This window comes from Schistocerca piceifrons, unplaced genomic scaffold, assembly GCF_021461385.2.
Source record: "Schistocerca piceifrons isolate TAMUIC-IGC-003096 unplaced genomic scaffold, iqSchPice1.1 HiC_scaffold_2341, whole genome shotgun sequence".
NCBI classification, from domain to species: domain Eukaryota; kingdom Metazoa; phylum Arthropoda; class Insecta; order Orthoptera; family Acrididae; genus Schistocerca; species Schistocerca piceifrons.
Genome location: NW_025728275.1, coordinates 3,845,509 through 3,860,360, shown reverse-complemented (window position 1 = coordinate 3,860,360; position 14,852 = coordinate 3,845,509).

Here is a 14,852-nt window from a genome sequence, read left to right as displayed (position 1 = left end):
TGGTTTGTGCCTACGTCCGGAGACGGACGCTCGTAAATGTACCGCATTCTCTGCCTTCCTTGCTTCTATGTCTTCATACTTCCTTTGTCCTTCTCTTTTCCTTACCTCTTCTCTTTACCCTTTTCTCCGCTGCGGCATTTGAGACTTCTTTTCTTTTCTTTCCCTTTCTCTTTCATCCTCCCTGTGCTTGTCTGAAGGCCGAACCACGCATTTTTGTGCGTAGCCGGTGATGGGTTAACGCGTAATTCCCCACCCTGGGTAGACAGGTAGGACATGTACGTACCCCCTGGTAACGGCCAGGCCCAGGGAGGGGTGATTACCCGAGCTGATACCTTCCGAAAGTGCCGATTGGTCCCTCCATCCGTTTGTCGGGAGGTGTGCCCTGAGGTGTGAACAATCACCTAAGGCGGGAGTGCCCTCAGAGAAGACCCCCACAAGGGAGGAGCGCGCCATCGGAGATGCCGGTAATCATGGTGAATCTTCTGCAATGGTTTCCTCACCTTCCACTATGTCTGCTCACAAGCGTAAGTTCACTGAGTCTCAGCCACAGTCAGTTCTTCCATCGTTGCCACAGTTCCTTGCTGTTTCTCGGTCTGACGAAGGTCACGACTTCTCCACGGTCAACCCTTTCATTATTCAGAAAGGTGTCGACGCAATTGCAGGTCCTGTAAAGTCTTGTTCCAGATTACAGAATGGCACCTTGTTGTTAGAAACAGTCAGTGCCCTCCAGGCACAAAAATTGCTGCGTACTTCAATGCTCCACACCTTCCCTGTCCGGGTTGAAGCGCACCGCACTTTAAATTCATCACGTGGAGTCGTTTATACACGCTCCCTTAAAGGATTGTCTGACGAAGAAATTCAGTACTACCTGTCTGACCACGGCGTAACGGCTGTTCATAGAGTTATGAAAAGAGTTCACATGAACCTCATTCGAACCTGCACTGTCTTCTTGACATTTGACAATGTTCAACTGCCATCGAAAATCAAAGCAGGCTATGAGATAATTACCATTCGCCCTTACGTCCCAAACCCTACGCTTTGCTATCGGTGTCAGAGGTTCAATCACACCCGCCAGTCCTGTTCCAATCCGGCCAAATGTGTTACGTGTGGCAAGGATGCCCATGAGGGTGCTTCTCCACCTCCATCCCCTCGCTGCATCAACTGTATGGGTGACCACACTGCTTCCTCTCGAGATTGCCCCGTTTTTAAAGACGAAAAGCTCATCCAGGAAATCAGAGTGAATTGGAAAGGTGTTGACCTTTGCTGCTCGAAAATTATTCGCCAGTCGAGAGCCCACCGTGCCTCAGACAGGAAAATACGGCACTGTCCTTCCTTTTCCTCGGCCAACAAAGGAGGCGGCCACACAGACTTGCGACTTCACCTTTAGTACCACGGTTGTCAGATCGGCCAGCGCAAAGGTCGCCCGTTCAACCTCACCACTATCGCCGGCCCACTCTATGGCCCACCCTTCATCGGGTTCTGCTAAATCTCGAGCCCAAAAGTCAGACATCAAGACTTCAAAAAAAGAGCTTACGTGAGAAGATTTTTTTATGTACCCCAACTTCACAACCATCGGTTCTTCCTTCTTCTAAACATCATAATTCCAAGAAGGCTACAAAGAAACCCAGTTCATCTCCTTCTCCGCCAAGGCGTGTCCTATCTACAGCACCACCTGTCGGAAATTGCACTCTGTCGTCTTCTGCGTCGCCGAGGCGCACTACTGGCGGCCGATCAACCGGCCCATCGCTGGTGGCAGGTGCTGCTCCTGAACAACCTATGGATCGGGATCTTCTGCCTTCGGCTGAATGCCATTCCATGCTGTCGGTCGCAAGCTCTGAGCAGTCGTTGAGATGACAGCAACTTTGGTCACATTCCTCCATTTTCTGTTCACCCTATGTTCATTATCCACTGGAATATCCACGACATTCGAGCCAATCGAGATGAATAGTCGATCACCTTATGATCCTACTCGCCGGTCATCTTATGTCTTCAGGAAACAAAGCTGCGTCCCCATGACCGCTTTGTTCTCCCTCATTTTCAGTCTGTCCGATATGATCTCCCCTCTGTTGAAGGCACTCCAGCCCACGGAGGACTTGCGATTCTTCTCCATGATTCCATTATCAGTCAATCCCCTTAAACACTTCCTTCCAAGCTGTCTCCGTCCGTCTTTCCCTTTCTGGATACACGTTCTCTCCTTGAACTGTATACATTCCATAGTCCACACCAATGGCACAAGCTGATCTCCTTCATCTTCTTGGTCTGCTTCCACCCCCCTATTTGCTGGTTGGGGACTTCAATGCCCACCGCCCGCTTTGGGGATCTCCACATCCTTGTCCACGTGGCTCACTATTGCTAGACGTCTTCCACCAAGTGCATCTAGTTTGTCTCAACACTGGGGTCCCTATAGTTTTCGCTGCCTCCACGACAAAATTTCTCTCATTTGGACCTTGCGGTCGGTACTGTTCCGCTAGCTCGGCGCTTCGAATGGTTCGCCCTTGATGATACACACTAGAGTGACCACTTTCCATGTGTCCTTAGACTGCAGCCTCAACTGCCATATATGCGCCCGTGCCACTGGAAGTTTGCCCAAGCTGATTGGACACTTTTTTCGTCTCTAGCGACATTCGATGACAGTCACTTTCCCAGCGTCGACGATGAGGTCACACATATCACAGACGTTATTCTTACAGCTGTGGAACATTCAATACCACGCAGCTCCGAATTGCCCCGGCGCCCCCCCAGTTCCTTGGTGGAACGAAGCATGTCGTGACGCATTACGTGAGCGGAGACGTGCTGTTCGCGTTTTCTGCCACCATCCTACTTTGGCCAACTGTATCCGCTATAAGCAGTTCCATGCGTGAAGCCGTCGTGTCATTCGCGATAGCAAGAAGGCAAGCTGGAAATTCTTTATTAGCTTATTTAACACCTCCTCGGAAGTTTGGAGTCGGCTTCGAAGGTTCTAAGGCGCGCCTAGTTACTCCCCGGTCTATGGGCTCACAGTCGGGCATGATACATTAGTGGACTCTGTCGCAATTTGTAACTCATTGAGTCAGCGCTTTGCTGAGATTTCGAGCTCTTCAAATTACCCACCAGCGTTTCTCTCGAAGAAACGTGCAGCGGAAGTGCAACCTTTCGCTTTCTCCTCTCAAAATCGCGAAAGCTACAATACTGTTTTCCCCATGCAGGAACTCCAACATGGGCTCTCTTCTTCTCGCTCCTCCGCCCCAGGACCCGATGGTATCCACGTCCAAATGTTGCTGCATTTATCAACCCATAGTCTCCTTCGCCTTTAAAATCGAATTTGGACCGACAGTACTTTTCCCAGACGATGGCGGGAAGCTATCGTCGTTCCTGTTCCGAAACCTGGAAAGGACAAACATCTCCCCTCTAGCTATCGCCCCATTTCTCTCACGAGTAGTGTATGTAAGGTTTTGGAGGGTATGGTGAATTGCCGTTTAGCTTGGTGGCTGGAGTCCCGCAGTCTTTTAACACCTACCCAATACGGATTCCGAAAGCATCGTTCTGCAGTTGACCATCTTGTTGCTCTCTCCACTTATATCATGAACAATTTTCTCCAGGAACGCCAAACAGTAGCAATATTTTTTGATCTGGAGACAGCATACAATACCTGTTGGAGGACAGGCATCCTCCGCACACTGTTCTCTTGTGGCTTTCGAGGCCGGCTGCCCCTTTTTCTTCGCGAATTTATGGCAGAGAGCACATTCAGAGTGCGGGTGAACACTACTCTCTCTTGTACTTTCTCCCAAGAAAACGGAGTACCCCAGAGCTCTGTGCTAAGTGTTATTCTGTTTGCCATTGCCATAAATCCAATTATGGATTGTCACCTTTCTGATGTCTCGGACTCCCTCTTTGTGGATGATTTTGTGATCGACTACAGCTCTCAACGGACCATACATCTTGAACGTCGTCTTCAAGGATGTCTCGATTGCCTCCACTCTTGGAGCATCGAAACCGGCTTCCGTTTTTCTCCCAGTAAGACCGTTTGTGTTAATTTTTGGCGTCGTAAGGAGTTTCTTCCACCCACCTTACATCTAGGACCTGTCAACCTTCCGTTTTCAGACGTCGCTAAATTCTTGGGTCTTATGTTTGACAGAAAACTGTGCTGGTCCTCCCACGCTTCCTATCTTTCGCGCTCGCTGTCTGCGATCCCTCAACACCCTCTGTGTCCTGAATGGTACCACCTGGGGAGCGGACCGAGTGGTCCTTCTCCGACTCTATCGCACCTTAGTGCGCTCAAAATTGGACTATGGAAGCATAGTCTACTCCTCTGCTCGGCCGTCTATTCTTCGTCGTCTCGACACTCTCCACCACCGTGGATTACATTTAGTGTCTGGAGCTTTTTACACCAGCCCTGTGGAAAGCCTTTACGCTGAGACTGCTGAACCTACGCTGTTTAATCGGCGAGCAGTCCTTCTGAGTCGTTATGCTAGCCATCTGTCTTCCATGCCTGCTAATCCAGGCCATGACATTTTTTTCGACGCCTCCTTTGATGTAGGGTATGAAGGCCGCCCCTCCTCCCTACTACCATAGGGAGTCCGCTTCCATCAACTGCTCCATTCTCTTTCCTTCCGCTTTCCTAAAACCTTCTTGACAACTTGGGGTACAACACCGCCTTGGCTCTGTCCCCAGATCTGCCTGCTCCGTGACCTTTGTCGATTTCCCAAGGATGGTACCCCTTCACTTGTTCATCGTCGGGCATTTGCTGCTCTATGTGCACAAATGATGGAAGCCACATTTATTTGCACCGATGGCTCGAAAACATCGTTAGGTGTAGGGAGTGCCTATATTGTTGGTGACACCCCAAATCACTTTCGGCTTCCCGACCAGTGTTCGGTTTATACTGCAGAGCTTTACGCTATTCTCCAGGCTGTCCACTACATCCGCCGCCATCAGCGGATACAGTATGTTATCTGCTCAGATTCTCTCAGCTCTCTCCTCAGTCTCCAAGCTCTTTACCCTGTGCACCCTCTGGTCCACTGGATTCAGGACTGTCTGCGCTTGCTCCACCTGGGGGGCGTCTCGGTGGCGTTCCTGTGGCTCCCGGGACACGCTGGTATCTGTGGAAATGAGGCGGCCGATATTGCAGCCAAGGCTGCAGTCTCTCTTCTTCGGCCAGCTATTCAATCGATTCCCTTCGCCGATCTACGGAGCGTTTTATGTCGTCGAGTTGTTCTTTTATGGCACGCCCATTGGTCGACACTTCCTCATAATAAATTGCGGGATGTGAAAGCTCTTCCTTGTGCTTGGACCTCTTCCTCCCGAACGTGTCTTTGGGAGGAGGTAAATTTAACTAGACTCCGGATAGGGCACTGTCTTTTTAGCTATCAACATCTTTTAAGCGGTGATCGTCCCCCCACTCTGTCCCCACTGCTCTCAGCTATGGACGGTAAGACACCTTTTAATTGAGTGCCCCTATTTTAATCCGTTACGCTCCCATCTACAGCTGTCGCCTGATATATCGTCGATATTAGCAGATGACACGCGCTCAGCCGATCGCGTTCTCGAGTTTTAGTGCCAGTGAAATGACGTCAGTCATTTGGAGCTTTTTTTGGGGACAACCAACCCCTTCCTGTAGTCGATTTTTAAGCATTCCTTCTGCATTTAGTTTCTCCAATTTTATGACTTTCGTTCCCATTGCTGCTGGGTTCCATTTTAGGTTTTTTACTGTTTCCTAAGGCACGGACCGGGCGCTAATGACCATTGCAGTTTTGCGCCCTAAAACAAAAAAAAAATTATATCAGTAAGGTGTAAGATACTGCTTGGAAACACTGTATTTTGCGCAACTGCATCAGTAGGGATTTTGTGTCTACCTCCCCATCTTTATGTGGTCTATCCTGTCTCAGCCATTTCCAAGGATCCAAGTCAGTAAATCGCTGCCAGATCATTATTATCAGAGTGGTGTCTCCCTGGACAGTGTTTAAAGTGTTAACCCTCTTTGCCGTAGCCACAAACAGTATCACATCTACGATAATGTGTTCTGTACACTGCTCCTTAATTGTAGACGATTTTGATGTTTTCTGTTCCTCCTCAAATGTGGGAACACACACACATCTGTAGCAGTCTTATAGAGGGGTGGGCTGCAAAGATGGGCTTTCTATTTGATGCGAGTGAGTGTGAATGTGTGTGTGCTTCTTTTTTTTCCATTTTTATTTTACCTGTCTTGCATATGAGGGACACCATCCTACATTTTAGAGACTCGTTGATTTTCCTGGACCTCACTTTCTACTCCTATTGTCACAGTTGCTGCACCTCAGAAGTCTACAAACCAGAACACTCTAGGTACTGAATATCATGAAGTGCCTTAGCCAAGTTCTTAGACAAAGGACAGGGCAGGTCTGTTCGAGATTTATCTGGCCTTATGCTTTTGTGGCTCGACTGTGTGTACCGTGTATTGATTGTTGAGGCCTCATCTTCGAAGATAGTTGGCACATTCCCCCATGAGGAGATTTGGCTGGCCATGGGTGCTTGTAGGACCAGACTGATTGCACATCTCTGTGCTGAGGTCAGGGAACCAGTACTCACCATCCAGTGGCAGCTCCTCATGGTGCAACAAGCACATTGTTCCTCACACCTCCAACTTCATCTGCATGCCATACTGTTGCTCATCCATCTCTGGCTGCATTTCTCCAACCGTCCATGAATCACAATTCTGTTAAGGATCTGTCTGGAGTGTATGCTTTGAGTCAGCTTGTGTAGAGCATTTATAACCCCAAATCCAGTGTTCTAACCATCTGCTACCCTGGATACGGCAGACACTCAGTGTTATTTTAGATTCAGTGCTTCACAGCAGAGATTGTGGTATTGCTTCTGCTTTAATGTGGTATTTTCTGACATTTTTATGTGAGGACCAAGAGTATATGTAAGTTCAGTTTTGTGGTCTCTGGAGCACATGAGCCTATCTTCCATTGCTAAATTTCTTTTATATTGGAATCTGAGTGATCTTCACTCTGTCCAACATTTGAACACAGTAGATCAGTTAATCCAGCATTCCATCCTCAACTGAAACTACTGGGGAGTAGGATTCAATCTGCTCAGTACCAGGGCACATGAAGATTGTGGGAAACTAAATATCTGATAGTCCTCAGGCAGAGCTGTTGTAAGTGACTTATTCAATACTTCGAGCACAGCAGTATATTACCATCAGGTCAATCCTGTGACACTCCTACTGTGAGTGTATCTCAGACCAGTTTTATTTTGCCCAACTTGTAGATTTATAGATGCAATAATGTGTGCTGTGTACCATCTGTGTCACTGCAGATATCGCAACTCCTTCTCACATTCCTGTCAAAGTATTTGAGAGCCTCAGTACATAAGCTTTGGTTACCAGTTGGGTTGTCCATTGTGTGGCAACTACCAAGTGTTAGATCATCACTGTTTTTGTGTCAAGAAAGTGGTTGAATGTTACAATGCTGCAGCTTTGCTGTACACCTGTTTCCCTGTGCTTACAACTTGTCTTCCCACAAAGGAACATGGGCAACTTATCTGAACTCAAAGTGATGTTCTAAGGCATGTTGACAGGCATGTTAAATTATGTACATCAAGTGTGTTGCCCTGATCACAGTTGGAGACACAAATCACTCTGGAGCTATCTCCCTCACTTTTCCGTGAGGGTGCTAAAAATGCAAAATAATGTTAACTGTCGGCTTGTGCTGTAGCACTTTTGCCTCTGTTCATCAATTGTAACGCAGAGTTAAAAATTGTGACCATTTTGTTTCTTGCAGATGTCTTCATGGAAAAGTCCAACAAGAAGTTTATGTCCTTGACATCATCACTAATTACCACTGCCTTTGCAAGCTAATGCAGGCAATGGTGCAGCACAAGCATATTCAAAAAGTGGTGCATGCAGTCACAGAGAATGACAGGTTCACACAGGAATATGAGTAGTTAACTTCAGCTTAACAGTGCCAGATTGAAGTGATGATTTGAGATCTTAACTTCCCTAACTGGAATGGTGGAATACAGCAGCAACTGCAACAATTCAGTACTTACTGCATCGTGGAGAAACAGTCCATGTAAGTATGGAGTTCTGTAGATTACCATGTAAGCTGTCGTGTGTTAATCACATTAAAATATTCATTTTTGTGTACATAATTTTCTACATGGTATATTTCATTGAAACTAGCTTCAACTGTGTCAAATTACCAAATGCAAAACTATATTTAACATTTTTTTCTTTGTGTCATTCTTCACCCTTATTTATTTATTTATTTATTTATGAATCTGGAACAGTAGCATTACTTACAGAAAAAATTGCATTAATTTGATTTTGCCTGTTTATTGAAACTAAAGGGAAACTCACCAGTTTGTGCCAAAAATGTTTCACATTTGTGGCACCAGGCTTGGGGTCACACCTTATGGGGCCATGAAAATCATATATTTATAAAAAATCACAACTAGAGATTGGACAAAACACTTCTTCTATTGCAGTCTTTGACCACCTCCCTGTGTGACATCCCCATTTATGTGACCTCCTATATCTGCACAAGAGGTGAGCCACTCAGATTGTGGGCTCTGAGAGTATTCCTCCATTTCTAAACTTCAACTTACATTTCTGTCTTTCTTATGAATGTTGCTAATATCACCTAAAGAGAGGAATAATTTTTTTTACTTTCAGTCAGTGAACATCACCTATAGGTAACCCCCCAGGGGGTCCACAACTCTTTTGTGGATACGTGCATAGCGAGCACGGGACCCTGAGCTAATGTGGCCTTCCTTCCTTTCCTGGCTGCATACCTTCCCTTTCCGCATCCTTCCGCATCCCCCATCTTCGCCCCCCCCCCTCCCCTTCACCCCTGGCTCTTTCCTTCCCTTTCTCCCCATCTGGGAGGATGGTTTGTGCCTACGTCCGGAGACGGACACTCGTAAATATACCGCATTCTCTGCCTTCCTTGCTTCTATGTCTTCATCCTTCCTTTGTCCTTCTATTTTCCTTACCCCTTCTCTTTACCCTTTTCTCTGCTGTGGCGTTTGAGACTTCTCTTCTTTCCTTTCCCTTTCTCTTCCTTCCTCCCTGTGCGTGTCTGAAGGCCGACCCACGCATTCTTGTGCGTAGCCGGTGATGGGTTAACGCGTAATTCCCCACCCAGGGTAGACAGGTAGGACATGTACGTACCCCCTGGTAATGGCCAGGCCCAGGGAGGGGTGATTACCTGAGCTGATACCTTCCGAAAGTGCCGATTGGTCCCTCCATCCGTTTGTCGGGAGGTGTGCCCTGAGGTGTGAACAATCACCTAAGGCGGGAGTGCCCTCAGAGAAGACCCCCACAAGGGAGGAGCGCGCCATCGGAGATGCCGGTAATCATGGTGAATCTTCTGCAATGGTTTCCTCACCTTCCACTATGTCTGCTCACAAGTGTAAGTTCACTGAGTCTCAGCCACAGTCAGTTCTTCCATCGTTGCCACAGTTCCTTGCTGTTTCTCAGTCTGACGAAGGTCACGACTTCTCCACGGTCAACCCTTTCATTATTCAGAAAGGTGTCGACGCAATTGCAGGTCCTGTAAAGTCTTGTTCCAAATTACGGAATGGCACCCTGTTGTTAGAAACAGTCAGTGCCCTCCAGGCACAAAAATTGCTGCGTACTTCAAAGCTCCACACCTTCCCTGTCCGGGTTGAAGTGCACCGCACTTTAAATTCATCACGTGGAGTCGTTAATACACGCTCCCTCGATGGATTGTTTGACGAAGAAATTCAGTACTACCTGTCTGACAAGGCGTTACGGCTGTTCATAGAGTTGTGAAAAGGGTTGACACGAACACCATTCCAACCCACACCGTCTTCTTGACATCTGACAAAGTTCTACTCCCATCGAAAATCAAAGCAGGCTATGAGATAATATCTGTCTGCCCTTATGTCCCAAACACTATGCGTTGCTATCAGTGTCAGCGGTTCAATCACACCAGCCAGTCCTGTTCGAATCTGGCCAAATGTGTTACTTGTGGCAAGGATGCCCATGAGGGTGCTTGTCCACCTCCATCCCCTCACTGCAACAACTGTATGGGTGACCACACTGCTTCCTCTCGAGATTGCCCCATTTTTAAAGACTCATTCAGGAAATGAGAGTGAAGGGAAAGGTGTTGACCTTTGCTGCTCGAAAATTATTTGCCAGTTGACAGCCCACCGTGCCTCAGACAGGAAAATACAGCACTGTCCTTGCTTCTCCTCAGCCAAGAAATGAGGGGGCCACGCAGACTTGTGACCTCACCCTTAGTACCACGGTTGTCAGATCAGACAGCATGAAGATCACCTGTTCAACCTCACCACTTTCGCCTGCCCACTCTAAGGCTCACCCTTCATCGTGTTCTGCTAAATCTCGAGCCCAAAAGTCAGACACCAGGATTTCGAAAAAAGAGCTTACGCGTGAAGATTTTTTATGTACCCCAACTTCTCAACCATCGGTTCCTCTTTCATCTAAACATCATGTTCCCAAGAAGGCTAATAAGAAACTCAGTTCATCTCCTTGTCCGCCAAGGCGTGTCTCATCTACTGCGCCACCTGTCGGAAATTGCACTCGGCTGTCCTGTGTGTCGCCGCGGCGCACTGCTGGAGGCCGATCAACCGGCCGATCGCTGGTGGCAGGAGCTGCTCCTGAGAAACCTATGGATCAGTATCTTCTGCCTTCAGCTGAAATCCACTCCATGTTGTCAGTCACAAGCTCTGAGCAGTCGTTGAGTTGACGGCAATATTGCTCACATTCTTCCATTTTCTGTTCACCCTATGTCCATTATCCACTGGAATATCTGCGGCATTCGAGCCAATCGGGATGAATTGTCAATCCTCTTATGATCCTACTCGCTGGTCATCTTCTGTCTTCAGGAAACAAAGCTGCGTCCCCATGACCACTTTGTTCTCCCCCATTTTCAGTATGTCCGATTTGATCTCCCCTCTGTTGAAGGCACTCCAGCAAATGGAGGACTCATGATTGTTCTCCATGATACTCTGCATTATCACCCAATCCCCTTAAACACTTCCTTCCAAGTTGTCGCTGTCAGTCTTTCCCTTTCTGGATATGCCTTTTCTCTTTGTACTGTATACATTCCATCGTACACACCAATGGACTGAGCTGATCTCCTTCATCTTCTTCGTCAGCTTCCACCCTCAATTTGCTGGTTGGGGACTTCAATGCCCACCACCCGATTTCGGGATCTCCACATCCTTGTCCACGTGGCTCACTATTACTACACATTTTCCACCAAGCGGATCTAGTTTGCCTCAACACTGCAGACCCTACATTTTCGTCTGCCTCCACGACAAATTTCTCTCATTTGGACCTTTCGGTCGGTACTGTTCCACCTAGCTCGGTGCTTTGAATGGTTCACCCTTGATGATACTCACTCGAGTGACCACTTTCCATGTGTCTGTAGACTGCAGCCTCAACTGCCATATATGCGCGTGCGACACTGTAAGTTTGGCGAAGCCGATTGGACACTTTTTTCGTCTCTAGCGACATTAGATTACAGTCACTATCCCAGCGTTAACGATGAGGTCACACATATCACAGACGTTATTCTTACAGCTGCGGAACATTGAATACCATGCACCTCCGAATTGTCTGGCGCCCCCCAGTTCTTTGGTGGAACGAGGCATGCCGTGGCGCAATACGTGAGCGGCGACATGCTCTTCGTGTTTTCTGCCACCATCCTACTTTGGCCAACTGTATCCGCTATAAGCAGTTCCGTGTGCGATGCCGTCGCGTCACCCGCGATAGCAAGAAGGCAGGCTGGGACTTCTTTACTAGATCATTGAACACCTTCACTCCCTCCTCGGAAGTTTGGAGTCGAATTCAGTGGTTATCTGGCGCGCCTAGTTTCTCCCCAGTCTCTGGGCTCACTGTCGTGCATGATGCAATAGTGGACCCCGTCGGAATTTCTAACTCATTGGGTCAACACTTTGCTGAGATTTCAAACTCTTCAAATTACCCACCAGCGTTTCTCCGGTAGAAATGTGCAGCCGAAGTGCAACCTTTCGCTTTCTGCTCTCAAAATCTCGAAGCTATAATACTATTTTCTCCATGCGGCGACTCCAACATGCACTCTTCTTCTCGTTCCTCAGCCCCAGGACCGGATGGTATCCACATCCAAATGTTGCTGCATTTATCAACCCATAGTCTGCGTTACCTCCGTCGCCTTTAGAATAGAATTTGGACCGACAGAACTTTTCCCAGATGATGGCGGGAAGCTATCGTCGTTCCTGTTCCGAAGCCTGGAAAGGACAAACATCTCCCCTCTAGCTAGCGCCACATTTCTCTCACGAGTAGTGTACGTAAGGTTTTGGAGCGTATGGTAAATTGCCGTTTAGCTTGGTCGCTGGTGGCCCGCAGTCTTTAAACACCTGCCCAAATGCGGTTTCTGAAAGCATTTTTCTGAAGTTGACCATCTTGTTGCTCTCTCCACTTACATCATTAATAATTTTCTCCGGTAACATCAAACAGTAGCAATATTTTTTGATCTGGAGAGAGCATACGATACCTGTTGGAGGACAGGCATCCTCTGTACACTGTTCTCTTGGGGCTTTCGAGGTTGGCTGCCCCTTTTTCTTCGCGAATTTATGGCAGAGTGCACATTCAGAGTGCGGGTGAACACTACTCTCTCTTGTACTTTCTCCCAAGAAAACGGAGTACCCCAGAGCTCTGTGCTAAGTGTTGTTCTGTTTGCCATTGCCATAAATCCAATTATGGATTGTCACCTTTCTGATGTCTCGGACTCCCTCTTTGTGGATGATTTTGTGATCTACTACAGCTCTCAACGGACCATACTTCTTGAACGTCGTCTTCAAGGATGTCTTGATCGCATCCATCCTTGGAGCACCGAAACCTGCTTCCGTTTTTCTCCCAGTAAGACCGTTTGTGTTAATTTTTGGCGACGTATGGAGTTTCTTCCACCCTCCTCACATCTAGGACCTGTCAACCTTCCGTTTTCGGACGTCGCTAAATTCTTGGGTCTTATGTTTGACAGAAAACTGTGCTGGTCCTCCCACGTTTCCTATTTTTCGTGCTCGCTGTCTGCGATCCCTCAACACCCTCCGTGTCCTGAATGGTACCTCCTGGGGAGCGGTCCGAGTGGTCCTTCTCCGCCTCTATCGCGCCTTAGTTCACTCGAAATTGGACTATGGAATCACAGTTTACTCCTCTGCTCGGCCGTCTATTCTTCGTCGTCTCGACTATCCACCACCATGGATAACATTTAGTGTCTGGAGCTTTTTACACCAGCCCTGTGGAAAGCCTTTATGCTGAGGCTGCTGAACCTTTGCTGTCCGATCGGCGATCTATCCTTCTAAGACGTTATGCTAGCAATTTCTCTTCCAAGCCTGCTAATCCAGCCCATGACATTTTTTTCGATGCCTCCTTGGATGTAGGGTATGCAGGCTGCCCTTCCTCCCTACTACCACCGGGAGTCCGCTTCCGTCAACTGCTCCATTCTCTTTCCTTCCACTTCCCTAAAACCTTCTTGACAACTTGGGGTACAGCACCACCTTGGCTCCGTCCCCGGATCAGATTGACCTTTGTCAATTAGCCAAGGATGGTACCCCTTCACTTGTTTATCATTGGGCATTTGCTGCTCTATATGCACAAATGAAGGAAGCCACATTTATTTACACAGATGGTTCAAAAACATCTTTAGGTGTAGGGAGTGCCTATATTGTTGGCGACACCCCCAATTTATTTCGGCTTCCCAACTAGTGTTCGGCTTATACTGCGGAGCTTTACGCTGTTCTCCAGGCTGTCCAATACATTCGCCAACATCAGCGGATACAGTATGTTATCTGTTCAGATTCTCTCAGCTCTCTCGTCAGTCTCCAAGCTCTCTACCCTGTCCACCGTCTGGTCCACCAGATTCAGGACTGTCCGTGCTTCTTTCACCTGGGGGGCATCTCGGTTGCATTCCTCTGTCTCCCGGGACATGTTGGTATCTGTGGAAATGAGGTGGCTGACATAGCTGCCAAGGCCGCAGTCTCTCTTCTTCGGCCAGCTATTCAATCGATTCCCTTTGCCGATCTACAGAGCATTTTATATCGTTGTGTTGTTCTTTTATGGCATGCCCATTGGTCGACACTTCCCCATAAAAATTGCAGGATGTGAGATCTCTTACCTGTGCTTGGACCTCTTCCTCCCGAACGCGTCATCGAGAGGAGGTAATTCTAAGTAGATTGCGGTTAGGGCGCTGACTTTTTAGCCATCGACATCTTTTAAGCAAAGATCCTACCCCACTCTGTCCCCACTGCTCTCAGCTCAGGACAGTAAGACACTTTTGAGTGCCCCTATTTTACTCCGTTACTCGCTTATCTACAGCTGTTGCCTGATATATCGTCAATTTTAGCAGATGGCTCATGCTCGGCCAATCGCGTTCTCGAGTTTATTAGTGCCAGTGAGATGACGTCAGTCATTTGAAGTTTTTTTTTTTTTTTTTTTTTTTTTTTTTTTTTTTTTTTTTTTTTTTTTTTTTTTTTTTTTGGGGGGGGGGGGGGGGGGGGGACAACCAACCAACCCGTTTCTTAAGTGGATTTTTCAGCTTTCTTTCTGCTTTTAGTTTCGCCAATTTTTTGTATTTTGTTCCCATTGCTGCTGGTTTCCATTTTCATTTTTTACTGGTTCCTAAGTCATGGACCGGGTGCTATTGACCATAGCAGTTTTGCGCCCTAAAACCAAAACAAAAAAAAAAAAAAAAAAACTTATAGGTAAATAGTGACAGTCTTTCTGCCTCCTTGTAATTTTGTTCTTTTGTTGACAGAATTTCCCCTTTGATACAGTCAATATTGTTACAATTTGAGTAATAATACATTTTGCTCAACAGAATTCGGCATCTCCCATCACTAGCTCCTTTCAAAGATTAAACTAT